The sequence below is a fragment of the Tenrec ecaudatus genome, chromosome 1, assembly GCF_050624435.1.
Source record: "Tenrec ecaudatus isolate mTenEca1 chromosome 1, mTenEca1.hap1, whole genome shotgun sequence".
NCBI classification, from domain to species: domain Eukaryota; kingdom Metazoa; phylum Chordata; class Mammalia; order Afrosoricida; family Tenrecidae; genus Tenrec; species Tenrec ecaudatus.
Window position 1 is genome coordinate 72,469,523 of NC_134530.1, and position 16,586 is coordinate 72,486,108.

Genomic DNA, 16,586 nt, shown 5'->3' on the forward strand with positions numbered 1-16,586 from the left:
GGGCGCTTTCATTAGCTATCTCTCATGGGAGGAGCCCTAGAGAGAACTAGGAGCAGAGAGAACCTGGCGCTTTCCCCACCAGCCCTGACCTTAATTTAATCACAGGTCTCCCTTTCTCTTGCCCCTGGGACCCAAGTCCAAGACGCAGCTCCCTGACTCCCTCGCAGCCTTTATCTTGGAGCGCAAAGCAATGGCACCGCTCACATGGACTTGCGCTGCAGGCCAGAGCAGCACCAAAGCCCTCCCCGTTACTTGCAGCTGCAGCTGTGGTTTGCTCCGGCTGAAGGATTCTCTCGGCAACAGCCCTCTGCCCCAGCCTGTGGCTGAGGCAGTTCCCCACAAGAGTCCGTCCGCTCCCTTCTCTCCAGTGCCCTTCCTTTCCTTCCACATGGTTTGGCACAAGCTGAAAGGCAGAAGATTACAGGCATGCAGTACAACCCCACAAACCAGCGTGAAACCCCGTGGCTGTCTTTTTCCACCCTCTGCCTCTACTTAGTTTTTCCTTTCTCTGAGGAACTGGGTTCCCAACATCTCCTCCTTCTCCCCTTCTCCAGGATCAATCAGTTGGCAGGGAGTTGTGGGAAATAAATTTGCATTCAATCAACCCCATGGCAACCATCACAAGCAGGCCTATGTTCCTGTCCTCTAGCCCAGACTCCGTGCTGTTGAAAAGGCATGGGACTGACAGAGCTAAGTGGACTAGGACCTAACTTTTAATAGCACATTTGAGCAGAATTTAATGAGGTTTTAAAACAGAGCTCTAAAGTGGTTCTTTTTCCTGCAAAGACTATTATTAATCACAGGAATAATCATAGCAGCCCATCTTACTTGCCCAGCTTGTTCCAGTATTCAAAGCATCTTCTCATTAGTCAGCCCGTTTGACACTCCTAACTAACTCTCCTGGGAGGTCAGCACGGCTGGCATTCTCCTCCTCGCAGCTTAGAACCTGCCTGCTTCTCAGAGGTGAGCGTGTAGACGGATCACCAGGGGAATCTCGCTGACATGCAGGGTTTAGTTCAGGAGGTAAAGGAGCCCCACTTACACATTGGCCTATTAATCGCAAGGTAGGCAGATCAAACCCACCAGCTGCTCCGAGGGAGAAAGAAGAGGCTGTCTCCTCCCAGAGAGCTTTATAATCTCAGTAATCCTGTCTGGGTCGCTGTGAGTTAGAATCCACCTAATGGTGGTGGGCGAGGGTTGGCCTGAGAATCTGCATTTCTGTCGAGGTCTCAGGTGAGGCTTATGCTGTAGGTCCATGCGTCGCCAGGAGTAGGGAAGGCTCAGATGAGGCAGGCTTAGAAAGGTGAAGTGATCGATCTGGAATTTATGCTTCCTTTATCCCCTTTCTTTCCTTCTTAATTTTTTTTTCTTCCTTTGCCAGACATTGACCAAATACTTCCTAGAGGCTAGATGTGGCTCAGGGTGCAGGAATGCGAGACAGTAAAAATACTTCACAACAGTGTAAGGCATTAGCACTGATTATTCAGAGACTTGGATCACCAGAGATGGCCTTGGGGCATTCGACATAAGCTGGTAGATGCTGGCGCTTCCGGCGAGTCCTGGTCAGAGTGTGGGGTGGTCAGGCAGGGAGGGCTCGGTTCAGAAACTTACGGCTATTCAACGTTCACGATACAGTTTTCCAGGGAGAACGAAGAAGCAGCAGGGGGAGCTGGTGGTCTCGAGGCACTCAGTGTGTCGGGAGGGAAACAGGAAGCAAGAGACGGCTGTTGTTTGTAAGCTCCACGAAGGCAGGCCAAGGCCATCACATTCATCTGTCCCCATCACTGTTGTGCCTTCAGTGCTTGGACATTGCCTGGCACACGGGAGACACCCGATGCATATTTTCCTTTGGGGACAAATGACTGAACAGGGCATGAGGGGTTGCAAAAATCAGGACTGACCAATTCTATTTGGGGTGCAGTGAGGTTGGAAGAGTTGGACAAGGAGGGTTTCCCAGAGGAAGTCATGCTAATAGAGTCTTAATGGGTATTTGTTAGACTGATCAGGAGGGAAATGGGGCTTTCTGCTCCTGTAAAGGTTTATAGCTTCCGAAACTCACACAGGTGGGGCTTCTCTGCCTTAGAGGGTCACTAATGAACGAAACCAACTTGCTGGCATGGCGCTTGATAAGCAGAGGCTGGGTGGCTCAGGGAGTGGGTGTGTTTAGACTCTAGCCCAGGAGGCTCCCGCTGACCCCTACTGTCACCTTAGTGCAGGGAGCTGGCATTTTGTCCCAGGCCCCTGACCTGCAGCTCTCCTCTTCTCCACGGTGCCGGGCCGTTTCGATGTGGTAGCTGGGTTCGCCCACCTCCCTCAGAAGCCCTCTCTCGTGGAAAATCAGGGGCTCCTCTTGGAGGATGACTCAGGCCTGCTGGGCACACTCTATTCAGAGTGGGCTCTGGCCCAGGAAGGACCTCCCTGGTGTTGGACCTCAGAGATGAATCAGACAGCCTCCCAGGACTCCCCGCCAGGCCCATCCGTCCTCATGGGACCTCACAGGCCCTGTTGATTTCACTTGCTGAGGATTTTGCCACTGGAGCGCCCTCCACCTCCGGACTCTGACCCTCTGTCTGGCCCTAGCCTCTCTCTCAGTTCCTGTTTTACCGTACACACTTGAGTATAAACTGATCCGAATATCAGCCAAGGCACCTAATTTTACCACAAAAACTGCATGTAAAATGTGCTGAAAAACTCAGCTTATACACGAGTATATACGGTATGTTTATTTCCTGTGGCATCAAAGCTTCTTTTTATGTTGGGAGCAAGACAGGTGAGAGAATCCCCTTTTTATGGAAATGGAAGCTTTGAGGGAAAGAGAGAGAGAGAGAGAGAGAGAGAGAGAGAGAGAGAGAGAGAGAGAGAGAGAGAGAGAGAGAGAGAGAGATTCCACAAAGGACATATGGGCGAATTAGAATACAAACCTTGGACTCAGATTCTTTTTTTAAACAAAATTTAATCATTTTATTGGGGACTTGTACAACTCTTATCACAATCCCCACATACATCCACTGTGGACTCGGATTCTTGATCTGGTGCCCTTCCTAAGATATCAGGCAATCAATCTATCAATCACTTGATCAATAAATAAGTGCTTACTATCTACTTGGTACCAGGCTCGAGTGGAGGTTTTGAGGGTTCAGCAGTGAATGCCAGATGCAGAATCTCTGCCTCCCTGGGCTTACTAGTTGGGGAAACAAGCTAGAGAAAGAGAAAGAATGTCCTGTGGCCGGTGGTGAATGCATTATGGAGACAAGTAAAGCTGGGAAAGGGAGGGCTGGGGGTTGTGCCTGCGGTTTTAGGTGGAGTCGGTCGGGTGAGCCCACCTACGAAAGTGACTTTGGGATCGATTCGGGGAGGTGGAGGAGGAAGCCATGCAGCTATGCAGGCAGAGGGAGCAGCAAGTGGAAAGACCCTACGGAGGAAAGGTCTCAAAGCCTTGTGCTCCCACCGGCTCTCGAGCTCCCTGTGGTTGGAGTCCGGTCTTCTCAGCCACTCACAATCAGATTCCCTCTTCATGGGATCCTGCTGCTGCCCTCTAGGTTCCCAGTGTGTGGCTTCCGTAAGCCAGGGCCCCGGGAGCCCCTGCAGTGGCTGGAATGGAGGGTGGCAAACCCAAGAGGCCCTTGAGAGCCCTTAGTACTGCGAAGCCTGCTCTTCTGCAGCCTCTTGGCGCCTGTGCCAGCCTGCTGTCTGCTGCCTTGGGATGCGTCTCTTGAGCAGCAGCCGTTGTATTGAAAGGTTGATCTTCCCATTAGAAGGGATTTGTCAGCGCGAGCTGGGGCTTAGTGGCCTAAGCCATGGTTCTGAAGGCTCAGACAGATTCAGGGCCTGGAGGAGCTGACTCAGGCCTGGCTTCCCCACGAATCAAGGAAAGGCCACCAGCTGAGGCCACCGGGTCAGAGTCGGGATGAATAGCTTGGTGTCTCCAGGGGCACTGCCAAAGCCACTGTCGCTCCCAATGCTCTTCCCAGGTCCAGGGGCAAATCCCGGTGCTCTAGTCTGGCATTCAAGGCTGAGCAAGACTTCAGGGGTCATCTAACGCTGCTCTCTATCCCTCCCTTTCTGTGGCTTAACATCTGCGTACGACTGGTTCCTAAACATCTTCTGGACTCCTCCCCTGGGTTCCAACAGTCCACCTGGCCTTTTCTTTTGCTGCCCCATGAGCCTCTCAAGTCAATGCATCCGAACACGGGGCTCCATCCTTCTGTGAGATCTGCCCGTGGCCTGCAGATCATCATTAGCTTTCACGATTGCACACGGTTTAGAGTGTAGCAAGTCACTTAGGTTCCTTCGGTAGCCACTATTTTGCAGACAAGGAAAAGGAGGAAGGGAGCAGGCCCGGCACTCAGTACTTGCACCAAACTGCTTCTCTGAGTCATTTCACCACAACACTCCGCACACCTCCGTTTCCACGGCCATCACCTCATTTCGGCCGCCACCGCCACCACTCCTGGAATTGCTGTTCGTCCCCCAGCAGACCTCCCCGCTCGGCTCTCATGAAGTGCAGCCTGAGCGATCACTAAGACGGTAGAGAGCGCATCATGCTGTGTGCTTTGTACGTGCTGCCAGGAGAGCCGAGTCTCCAGAAACGGACATCCTTCTTGGTAATACAGAGAGTTAGCAAAAAAGAGGAAGGCTCGCGATAAAATGAGTCGACACAGGGGCTGCATTGATGGGCTCAAACGCACACACAATTGTGCGGATGATGCATGGCCGGGCGACGTTTCATTCTGTCGTATTGAGGGTCACTATGCGACCGAACCGACTCGAGGGCACCTAACAACAACATGTCCCGTTCCCTGAATTCTTGAGACAGGCAGCAAATGCCTTAATAAGCCCTATCGGGTTGTCCCATGTGGCTCCTGGGTACCTTGCCTAACTCCCTCTGAGCCCCTGGCTCTGACTCAGCTCCTGCCAACTCCCTGGTTTTCTTTCAGGTCTTTAAACATATTGAGCTCCTTCCTGCCCATGCTTGTGTCATGTGTTGTCCCCTGTGTTTGGAGGACTCTCCCATGGTCTACTTTACTATTGTTCTTGGGGTTTTAGTTGAGACGTCACCTGCTCAGAGAAGCCTTCTCAGATGTCTCCATTCTCGGGCTCACCATCCTGTTAAACGTGCTCATGGCCCCCTAAACTTCACTGGGACAAAACAGCTCATTTTAATCAGTTGGTCTTCCTGTTGGGTTATGGGTCTGATGAAGACAGAGACTAGGACTGGGTGATCCACAATTGTATCCTTCCCACAGCCCCTGGGGGGTCCAGTAAGTACTCCACTATTGCCTGTCAGTTGTTGTACTGCGGTGGTTTGCATGTTGTTGTGATGTTTGAAGTTATGCCATCGGTATTTCAAATGTTAGCAGGTCACCTTTGTTGGGCAGGTTTCAGCAGAGTTTTCAGACTAAGAAAAAGGACCTAGAAATCCACTTAAAAAACTTGGCCAGTGAAAATCTTTAAAAAAAAAAATTTCATCTGCATTTGTAATAAATGGGACCAAACTTCTTTCAATGATAAAAGCAAAGTCACCTCCATCCTCATTATTATCTTGGTCCCTTAATATATATATTCAAATCATTTTGTTGGGGGCTCCTAAAACTCTTATCACAATCCATACATACATCGTCTCAAGCACATTTGTACATTTGTTGCCCTTATCATTCTCAAAAAATTTTCTTTCTACTTGAACCCTTGGTGTCAGCTCCTCATTTTCTCCCCTCTTTCCCCACCCCCAATCCCTCATGAACCCTTGATAACTTATACATTTTTGTTTTGTCATGTCTTATTAATAGTGGTGGGACACTATCTGACATAGATGATCCCTCAGGTCAGAAGGTACTCAAAATTTGTCTGAGGAAGAGCTGCCCCCTTAAAGTAGAGTCAACCTCTGGCAGTTACATAATCTCCTGTCAACTTAAATGAATGGGTGGAATCTAGCCTGTCAATCAGATTGTAGCCAATGAGGCCTCTGTGTAGGTATGGCCTTCTCCTGAGTATTCTGGGAACTCCTGTCTTTCTCCCTGGATGTGGGACACGCACATACTCCCTCTCTGTTTCACCTTCCTGTTGACAAGCCACACAGAGCCATGCTAATTGCAGGCAGAGCCTGGGAGATGTGTCCACTGCCATTGGACCTATAGGGCTTTTTACCCACTGGTCAGTGACGCTCCTGCATTTGGCAACATTGTATGTGCTGCATGAATCTGAAGAAGAATTCATGGGCTAGTGTCGGATTATGATCTTGATCTGGGCTGGGCTGGGATGTTTTCTTAATATACAATTACTCTTTGATATAAAGCTCTCTTTACACATACATGAGTGTCCCTGGGTTTGTTTCTCTAGTCAACCCAGACTAACACAAAGTAGAGTCAACTTTAGAGATGTTGCTGGACTCAAGCTTTTGGGCCCTTCATTTGCTCATGTGGCATGACTCAAAATGAAAAGAAAAAGCTGAAAACAGCCATTAATAATTCGAATGTACAATATAAGAAGTATGACTCTTGGAAAATTGGATATTATAAAAAATGAAATGGAACTCTTGAACACAGATATCCTAGGTATTAATGAGCTGAAATCAGTCATTTTGAATCAGATAATTATATGACCTATTGTACCAGGAATGACAAATTAAAGAGGAATGGAGTCACATTAATTGTCAAAAAGAATGTTTCAGATCTATCCTGAACTACAATGCAGTCATAGATGGGATAATGTTCTTATTTCTACAAGGGAGACCAGGTAATATTATTCAAACTTATGTATCAACTGCTAGTGTCAAATATGAAGAAATGGAAGCTTTTTACCAACTTTAATTTTTATCAACTGAAATTGATCATACATGCAATCAATATACACCGATAAGTACTGGTGATAAGAATGCAAAAGTTGGGTGGAGTAGAACTGGCCCTTTGGGTTTCCAAGTTGTACATTTTGACAGGAGCAGAAATCCTCATCTTTCTCTTGAGGATCAGCTAGGGGTTTCAAACTGCTGTCCTTGCAGTTAGCAGACCTGTACATCACCTAATATGCCACCATAACAGCCACTGTCCACATGAGCTTTGACGGAATCAAGTTGATTACTTCGGTAGGAAAGAAAATGGAAAAGCTCTATGAGCATTAGTCAGAACAAAGCCAGGGACTGAGTGCAGAACAGATCACCCCCTGCTCCAATGCAAGGTCAAGTCGAAACGGAAGGAAACTAAAAGAAGTCAAGAGATCAAAGGATGCACGCACTGCACGGGGTGCATCTGTTGCACAAGACCTCTCTAGAGCCTTGAAAAGCAAGGATGTCATTTTGAGGACTAAGGGGCGTGGCCTACTAAAAAGACAAACCAATCTGTCTTAGACGCATGACTAGGGTGCTTCTTAAGGGCAAGGATGGTGAGACTTCATCTTACACACTTTGGACACGTTGTTGGGAGAGAGCAGTCCCTGGAGAAAGACGTCATGTTTGGTAAAGTGGAAGGGCGGCGAAAAAGAGGAAGGCCCTCATAGAGAGGGATGGACGCAGCGGCTACAACATGAGCGTAAGCCAAGAACAACTGTGAGGATGGCACCGGAGCCAACAGCGTTTTGATTGGTCAGAACCGAATCAGTGGCCCCTAACAGTGACAACAGGATATGCATGTGCGTGTTAGATCAGGTTGACTAGAGAAATCTAGAGACACTCATTTATGCATAAGAAAGAGCTTTATTATACTTACCTGGCAGGGGAGATACCAAGATCACGAAGGTGGTTTTCCCAGGGCGAGGCTTATCCATTGCACTCCGGGTGTGCTGACCCCTGCGATTTCCCCAAATGTGGGAAACTCGACTGCAGAATTTGTGGTAGTGGGGACTGCATTCGCGCTCTCCCCTGAAAAAAAAGAAAGAAAAGAAAGAGCTTTATATTGAAGAGCAATTGTATATTGAGAAAACATCCCATCCCAATCCAGATCAAGTCCATAACTCTGATATTAGCCTATGAGACTGATACTATAAGACTGGTCTAGTATCAATCCCTTTTCCAGACTCACGCAGCCACATGCAATAATGCAGAACACAGGAAGATCACAGGCCAGTGGGTGCAAAGCCTTGTAGATCCAATGGCAGAGGGTGCATCACAAGGGCTCTTGCAGGTCTCAGTATGGTGGCTTGCCAGCAGGAAGGTGAAGCAGAGAGAGCAGCACTTGCAGGTCCCCGTGTGGCTCTGGTAGCTCTTCGAGCGACTCAACAGCAAGAAGGTGAAGCAGAGAGAGAGGCTTTCGCAGTGCGCAGCAAGTCTCCGTGTGGTGGCTTGTCAACACGAAGAAGGCAAAGAGAGAGAGGAAGTTCCCAGAACCCTCATGAGAAGGCCATGCCCACAAGGAGGCATCATAGGCTGTTACCTGATTGACAGGCTAGACCCCGCCCCTACATTTATTTATCACGTTGACATAAGATTATGTAACTACCACAATGTGAAAGCTGAACAATGAGTGAGGAAGGCTGAAAAAGAATTGATGCCTTTGAAGTGTGTTGTTGGTGAAGAATATTGAGTATCCCATCAACCTCAAGAAAAGTGGACAGATCTTAGAATAAGTACAGCCCGAATGCTCCTTATAGATGGGAGTGGTGAGGCTTTGTACTTTGGACATGCTATCAGGATAGACTGGTCCCTGGAGAAGGGCATCAAGCTTGACAACGTCAGTGAAAGAGAAAGACTGTCAGTGAGATGGATTGGCTCAGTGACTGTAACAACGGACTCAAACGTAGCAGTGATGGGGAGGCCTGGGCGGTGTTTCATGTTGGTGTACACAGGGTCACTGTGACTTGGAACTGACTCAGCAGCACCTAAAGCAACGAGTGAATGATGTTCTCAACCTCTCTCTTCATGTCACTCCATCTCCCCTTTCAAACACAGCCCACTGCTTTCCTGATGTCCTTGCACCTAGTGTGGTAGTTAGATTCTATGTCAACTTGAATTTGTATGAAAGGATAAGAGTGGAGTTCAACCTTTCCGTCCAGTCACAGCCTAATGATGCCTCCTTTGGGAGGTGGGCTATTTTATAAGAGAGAGATAACTTCTTACTTTTTTGCCCTTCACCTTGACCCTTGCGGACACTCTGTGTCTGCCTCTAGGGCTACTGACTCTGAGAGCCAACCTCTGAACTCTCTGCATGCTGGCATGCTTCCTCTAACTTTGGATCCATAGGACTCTGCTCCCACTGGTCTGTGATCTCCCTGCATCACACGTGTGCATCACATGTGACCTTTCTGCACCACCAGCCTTCAGGAGGAGGGCTCTGACTAGCCTTGGACTCATGGAGTTGAGTGGGACTGTGCTGGGATGCTTTCTTGATATTGTTACGTCTTGATATAAAGTTTTTTCTTGCATATATATGAGAGTCATTGGTTTTGTGTCCCTAGACAACTCAACCTAAGGCACCTAGTCACATCATTGTAGCCTCTGTGACTTTGCTCTGTCTACTGCCGATGCATTGCTTTTTCTCTCTGTGCACCCTCCTCCAGGGTGTCTTCCTTCTGCACATTAACAGAACGAGTATCACTCTTGCTCTTTTTAAAAAAATTCATTTTATTAGGGGCTCATACAACTCTTATCACAATCCACACATACATCAATTGTGTAAAGCACATTTGCACATTCATTGCCTTCATCGTTCTCAAAACATTTGCTCTCTACTTAAGCCCCTGGCATCAGTTCCTCTTTTTTCCCCTCCCTCCCCACTTCCCCCTCTCTTATGAACCCTTGATACTTTATAAATTATTATTTTGTCATATCTTGTCCTGTCCGACTGCTCCCTTCACCCACTTTTCTGTTGTCCATCCCCCAGGGAGGAGGTCACATGTAGGTCCTTGAAATCGGTTCCCCCTTTGCAACCCACCCTCCATCTGCCCTCCCAGTATCGCCACTCACACCACTGATCCTGAGAGGATCATCTGCCCTGGATTCCCTGTGTTTCTAGTTCACTCTTGCTCTTCTCACCGTCCGTGTCAGTTCTTCTTCAAGCCCTGCCTGTGCCAAAGGCCTGAGATATGTGCAGGCAGTGACTTAGTCTCCCCATTCTGTGTCCTCCCCCAGGGTGGGCTGGGCACAAGGAAATAACAGAAAGATGCACTGAGGCAGCCCGAAGCTTTTAATCTGTTGTTTCTGTTTCTTCTGATTGTTTATGTTTCCCACGGAGGGTGAACCTATCTTCTTGGCTTGTTCTCACCTGAGTGGAAACTTCCTCATCCACTCAGATTTGATGAGCGCATTGGAGAGAGCCAAGACGGTGGAAGCAGCAAGGGGCTTGGATTCTATTAGGTTGAACCAAATATAACAATCATTACTAGAGCAACAATGATTAAATATCAGTAGCTCCGCATGCATCAATTGAATAAATACTCTTGCTTAACTGGTGTGCCCGCTCTTAGTCTCACTGTTGTTAGGTGCTATTGAATCGATTTCGACTCATGGGGACCCTGTGTCCCACAGACCCAAACAATGCCTGGCCTTGCACCGCTGTCACGGTTGTTCTTCTGGTCAAGCTCATTGTTGCAGCCACTGTGTCCATCCGTCTCGGTGAGAGTCTTCCTCTGCCTCACTGCCCCTCTCCCTTCCCAAGCATGATGTTCTTTTCTAGGGACTTGTTTCTCCTGACAGCAGGTCCAAAGTGTGGGAGATGGCTGAGAGGACAAGAATCACCCTTGCTTAAGGAGCCTTCTGGCTGTACTTCTTCCAAGACAAATTAGTTTGTTCCTTTGGCAGTCCACTGTCCCTGTTCTTCACCAGCACCATAATTCAAATGTATCAATTCTTCTTCGATCTTCCTTAGGCAATGTCCAAAGTTCACTTGCATATGACGCAGTTGAAGACATCATAGCTCGGGTCAGGTGTACCTTAGTCCTCATTTGCATGAGATGGGAGGCTCACCTACAGAGTTAGGGAGTGGAGAAAATGAACTAAGTGTACACCCTGGGTTCACTATCCTATTGGAGCTCCTGATCGCAAACGACAGAGTCCATTATGGCTCGTTTAAAGAGATGGGATTTGTCATAGGATGTTGGGTAGCTGGCAGAATATTTTGGGGCTCCAGGCCCAACCAAACTGCAACACACTGTTTGGTCAGTTCCCATCACTTTGGGGATGGATCCGAGAGCCTCTGTCTGCCACTCTTGTTCCCAAAGACCCAGATGCCTGCACCCCTGCCCTCACATCAAGGCGGAGTTCCCCATCTGGATGCCTTGTGTTGCGAAGTCCAAGTCTCATATTCGCCTCTTATTGATGTCATCTGGGTCAGACACACGAACCGGAGCCACAAAGGGACCTGGGGATGGGGTGTTTCTGGCATTTGTCTTGAGACTGTGGCGTTTCATTCAGGAAGTCATAAAAAATGTGGGGTGGGAAGGAAAAGATGACAGCTACCCACTCTTGCTTTTTACTAGCTCTGCGATCTCAGGCAAGTAATTGATTCCTAGTCTCCGGTTTCTAATCTGAAAGATGGGGATGATCGCTGCCTCTATTTCAGAGTCAACAAGAGAGCCTGACAGACAGTAAATGCTCAATAGACGCAGCTGTAATAATCGTCGTTGTATTATTGTTCATGGATCTGTGACCTCCTGGCAGAACGCCCAGCTCAGAGAAGATGCCCTTTCAATGTTTACATATGAACCCCCTGGCCGAGGTGCTAGTGTTCCGACTCCTCCAGGTCCGCCTGGAACACTGCAGGCAACTCGGAGCCAAACACTCTTAGCTCTTAAGAGCCATTTGTTAATTTTTTAGAAAAACCTTTGAAGAGTTGTGTGAGTTGCTGTGTGAGAGAATTTACACCACAGAAAGTGGTAATTGCGACAAAGCAGGGTTCCTTCTTCCTAAACACTCCAACTTCACGCGGTCAGACATCTGCCAGCACACTGCAGTGCCTCTCAGCGTGCCTCCTCTCCTGGTCCTTTTGCACAGAGTCCTTTTCTGCAGTTAGGAAATTGTTCAGATCGACTTTATTTCCCTGATATCCGGACACACAGAGGAACCCCTGGATACCTGGATCTTTCCCCCCTTTTCCCACCTCTTTTGCACCAGTCAGTTCCTACCTGACAATGCGGACCATCCACAGCATCCCAGACAAGGGCTAGGACAAAGTGTGGAAGGGATAAAGGGACTGGGACAAGATCCCTGAAACCCTTTCTATTCCCAACACTGATATTTTTCTCTCTGTTTTCCTGGTGCCTTTGAAATTGCACCGCCAGTCCTGTTTTTCTTCCTCATGCCCTCTGCCATGTGGATCGTCTAAGAAGGGAGTGGCGGCTGGGTGAGGGAAGTGTACTCACATGCTGGTGGACCTCGTGTGTGTGTGTGTGTGTGTGTGTGAGTGTGTGTGTGGGGGGTGGGGGATGTTGAGGGGCTGCGTCCTACTTGGAGACATTCCTGTGAGGGCTCTGCAGAGCTCAGCAGGCTGCCCTGGCTTAAGACGAAAAGGAGGGAGAAGCAAACACCCTTCATTTTAATTAAAGCCAACTTTACATTGTTATTCCATTTGCCTGTGTTATTGCACGAGCTTACAATAAAGTTATATGGTGCCCCCAGGGCGGCTTGCGCTGCGTGCTAGGACGTGTATAAGTTCAGCACTCCACGACTGCGCTTGGCTTCTCTGCAGGGTAGCCAGAGCCAGCGCTGGGTCTTCTCTGGGCTCCACGTCATTGTTGAGGCTCAGACTTGCCAGCAGCGTTTGATTTGCTTTCTCCGTGCCCAGCAGTGAACTAGGGGAGGAGTCGACTCCCGGCACATTCCTGCACGACACCCGGCGTCTTTATGACCTGGCCCTGACCAATATCTTTCCAGCAACACAGGACTTCATGTGGTTCCCTCTCCCACATCAGCAAACAAACAAACCAGCAAAATAGAACCCATTGCTATCAAGTCAATGCCAACTCAGAGCAACTCTGTGCGACAGGGTAGAGCAGTATCATGGCGAGTCCATGGCTGCCAAGCTTTAGGGAAGCCACATATTGCTCCTGCCGAACAACTGGTAGGTGCAAAGCCACGGACCTTTTAGTTAGCGTGTCAAGTGCTCGGCCACTCCTTCACTTCATCCCAAGCTATCCATCCATCGTCCTGACCCTACCCTACTCCACCCCACCCCAGCGCAAATGCCGACTCTGGCTTTTTTTCTTTGACACCCAGCTGAACAACCTCTTAAATTAAGAAAACTCCCTGCTAGAGTTGATTCTGACCCACAGTGACCTTATCAGACAGGGCGAATCTGTCCCCGTGGGTTTCTGAGGAAGCTGAAAGCGCGTTTTTCTCTCCTAGAGCAGTTGCTGGGTTAGAACTGCGGACCTTGCGGTTGGCAGACCAACCCAGAATCCATAAGGCCGCCAGAAGCCCAACCTCTTACATGAGTGACTCCTTAGGTTTCTTCACATCCGACATCTCTTGTGACTCTCTCTCATAGCACTCCTGTCCTGGTCCTCCCCCCGCTTCCAGGCTCCTTGCCAGCGGCGCCGCCTCACTTCAGTCTTCCCTGATCCCTGGGTGGAATTAGATAGGCCTTTCCCTAGACATCTGTGATATTCCCTTTCCATGAAGTTCATGACAATTTAAAAAATGTAAGGTATGTTTTGCATACTGTGAAATGTGCAGATGTGAAGTATAGTTGAGGCAAGACAGTATTCCCAGAAAACTCCCTCAGGATTCTTTCCAGTGAATCTCACCTTCCCAGAGGAGGCGTTTTTGGGATTTTTAACACTGTAGATTCGTTTTTGTCGGATCTTGAATGTCCTATAAATGGAATCAAGCAGAACATACTCTTTGTGTCTGTTGTTGCTCCCCCGCCCCCGCCCCCAGCCCGATGGTATTGAGCTTCATCCATATTGCTGGTAGATCAGTAGTTGGGCTTTTTTTATGCTCACTTGTACTCCACTCTATGGATAGCCCAAGTTTTGTTCTTTATTCATTTGTTTGGGTTGTTATGACTTTGGACCATTAAGAGTGAAGTTGCTGTAGACATTCTTGTACAGTCTTTTGGAGGACATATGTTTTCATTTCTTTAAGAGCAGAACAACTGGATCATAGAATAGATGTATTTTTAACTTTATATAAAACTGCCAAAGAATTGTTCAAGGTGGTCGTTCCATTTGACCTTCTTGCCAGCAGTGCATGCGTGTTCTGCTTGCTCCACCTCCGTGTCAGTATTTGTTGTTAAACATTTTCTATTTGACCTATCCTAGTGGATGTGTTGTATTATCACTTTGTGGCTAAAATTTCATAGGCCAATTGACTTGATGGCACTGAGTTTTTTCCCCCCTCCCAGTTTGACTACAATTTGCGTTACATTGCAGTTAATGTGCATCAATGCCAGTGATTAATGATGCTGAGCACTTTTTCATGCATTGATTTGCCAGTCGTATATCTTCTTTTGCGAAGTGTCTGTTCAACCGTTCAATTTTGTTGGATTTTTGTTCTTTTATTATTACGTTATGGGAATTCATTACACATTCCGAGTACAGGTACACTGTGGATACAGACAGGGACTTCAAAAAGGTTTGGGGAACAGGAAATAAAAAAATAATAGGCTTTTTCCTACAAACTCTTTGAAGTCCCCTCAAAACTCCAGCCATGAGTGCTTGCCGACTCCTAGAAGCCGTGTGGGGCAGGGCGGACTGCTCCTGTGAGTTTCCCAGACTGCACCTGTTCACGGGAAGGGAAAGCCCCATCTTCTCCATGGGGCAACTGGTCATTTTGAACTTCCGACCTTGCAGCTTGTGTATGTGTAGGTGTATGTGTATTTGTAGATGTAGGTGTGTGGAAGTATAAATTGCCTGAAATCCTTAATAATACCTTTTGCTAAACAAAAGTTTTAAAATTGGCTGAGTCTGATTTATCAGTTTGTTTACTTTATGGTTAGTGTTTTTTGAGTCCTAAAATGTTCTACTCCAAAGTTTCAAGTATATTATAGTATGTCTCCTTCTGGAAATTTTATAGTGTTGGCTTTTATGTTTAGGCTTATAATCCACTTTGAGTCATTATTTTTTATAGTGTTTGGTTGTGATTAAAGTTGACATTTCCCCCCTTGCCCCCAAAAGAAAGTTGACATTTCCTCACTCTGTTGTTCTAGCACTATTTATTGGAAAGACTTTATTTTCCCAATTGAATAAACTCCCTCTGTTAAAACTCAATTAATAAAATATGTGTGGATCTAATTCTGGATTCTGTAATGAGCCATCAATCCACTTGTCTATCTGTATGCCATTCTAATCTTTCTTGATTGCCTACTGTAGCTTTCTGGCAACTCTTGAAATCAGATAAGGCTAAGTCTTCAAACCCTGTTCATTTACAAAATTGGCTTGACTATTCTAGGCACTTTGCATTTTTGGAATAAACTCTGCCATGAACTTAGATTGACTTTATATTGAACCAGTTAATACATTGAGGGAGAACTGATATCTTAACAATATTCAGCATACCACTCCATGCCATATCTCTCCATTTATTTGGACTTTCTTTAATTTCTTTAAATATTTTGTAGATTTTAGGATAGAGGCCTTGCACATGTTTTGCTAAATTAAGCCCTAAATTAAAATTTTTGATGCTATTTTAAGTGATATTCAAATCTTCCATTTCATAATAGCTTATTGTCCATATATAGAAATACAATTTAAAATATTGACTTTGTTTTCTGTATTCTTGCTAATTTCTTAGTTCTAGGACATTTTTATAGACTTCTTATGATTTTTTAAGTTCAGAATTATGTAGTCTGTGAATAAATATAATTGTACTTCCTCCTTCCATTTTTAGGCCATTCATTTATTTTTCTTGCTATATTTCACTCACTAGGGTAACCAACACAATACTGAGTAGAAATGATGAGTGAAGTTCTTACCTTGTTCATGTTAGATTATTTCATCATTAAGTTGATGTGAATTATATGTTGTTGTTATTTTACAGATTTCTTTTGATTAGATGAAGAAAGTTCTCTCATATGCCTAGATGATTGAAAATTTCTTTTATGAATGGGTGTTTTTTCTAGTGTTTTTCAGTGATTTTTCTATGTTTACTGAAATGACCATTGGATTTCTCCTCTTTACTCAGGGAATACTGAAAATGACATTGATTTTTAAATGTTATGCTAACCTTGCATTCCTACTATAAGCTATTTGTATATTGTTAATTTATTTGAAAATAATTTATTAAGGATTTTATGCCTATGTCATGAGGGATGTTGATCTGTAAGTTAAGGTTCTTGTAATGTCCTTTAGTTTTGATATCAAGATCATGCTAACCTCCTATAATGAGTTGGGGAGCATTCTTGCTTCCTCTATTTCCTCAGTTTCATTGTATTTTGTATTGTTTATTCATTAAGTGTTAGAACTTACCACTGAAAACATTCTGACCTGGAGTTTTATTTGTGGGAATTAAAAAAAAGACTTTATTGGGGGCTCGTACAACTCTAACCATAATCCCTACATCCATCCATTATGCCAACACATTTGTACATTTGTTGCCATAATCATTTTCAAAATATGTTCTTTCTAACTTGAGTCTTTGGTCTCAGCTCCTCATTTCCCCCTCCCTCCTCCACCTTCCCTCCCTCATGAACCCTTGATAATTTATAAATAGTTATTATTTTCGTGTC

The 16,586-nt window shown here is 46.3% G+C and overlaps 1 non-coding gene across 1 annotated transcript; it reads left to right on the plus strand.

Moving 5' to 3' along the window:
* The first annotated feature begins 7,689 nt into the window (after positions 1 to 7,689).
* LOC142437853 (U1 spliceosomal RNA) lies at positions 7,690 to 7,852 on the plus strand. The gene has a single exon (XR_012782361.1). It is a non-coding gene; the product is annotated as a U1 spliceosomal RNA (small nuclear RNA).
* The last annotated feature ends 8,734 nt before the right edge of the window (positions 7,853 to 16,586 follow it).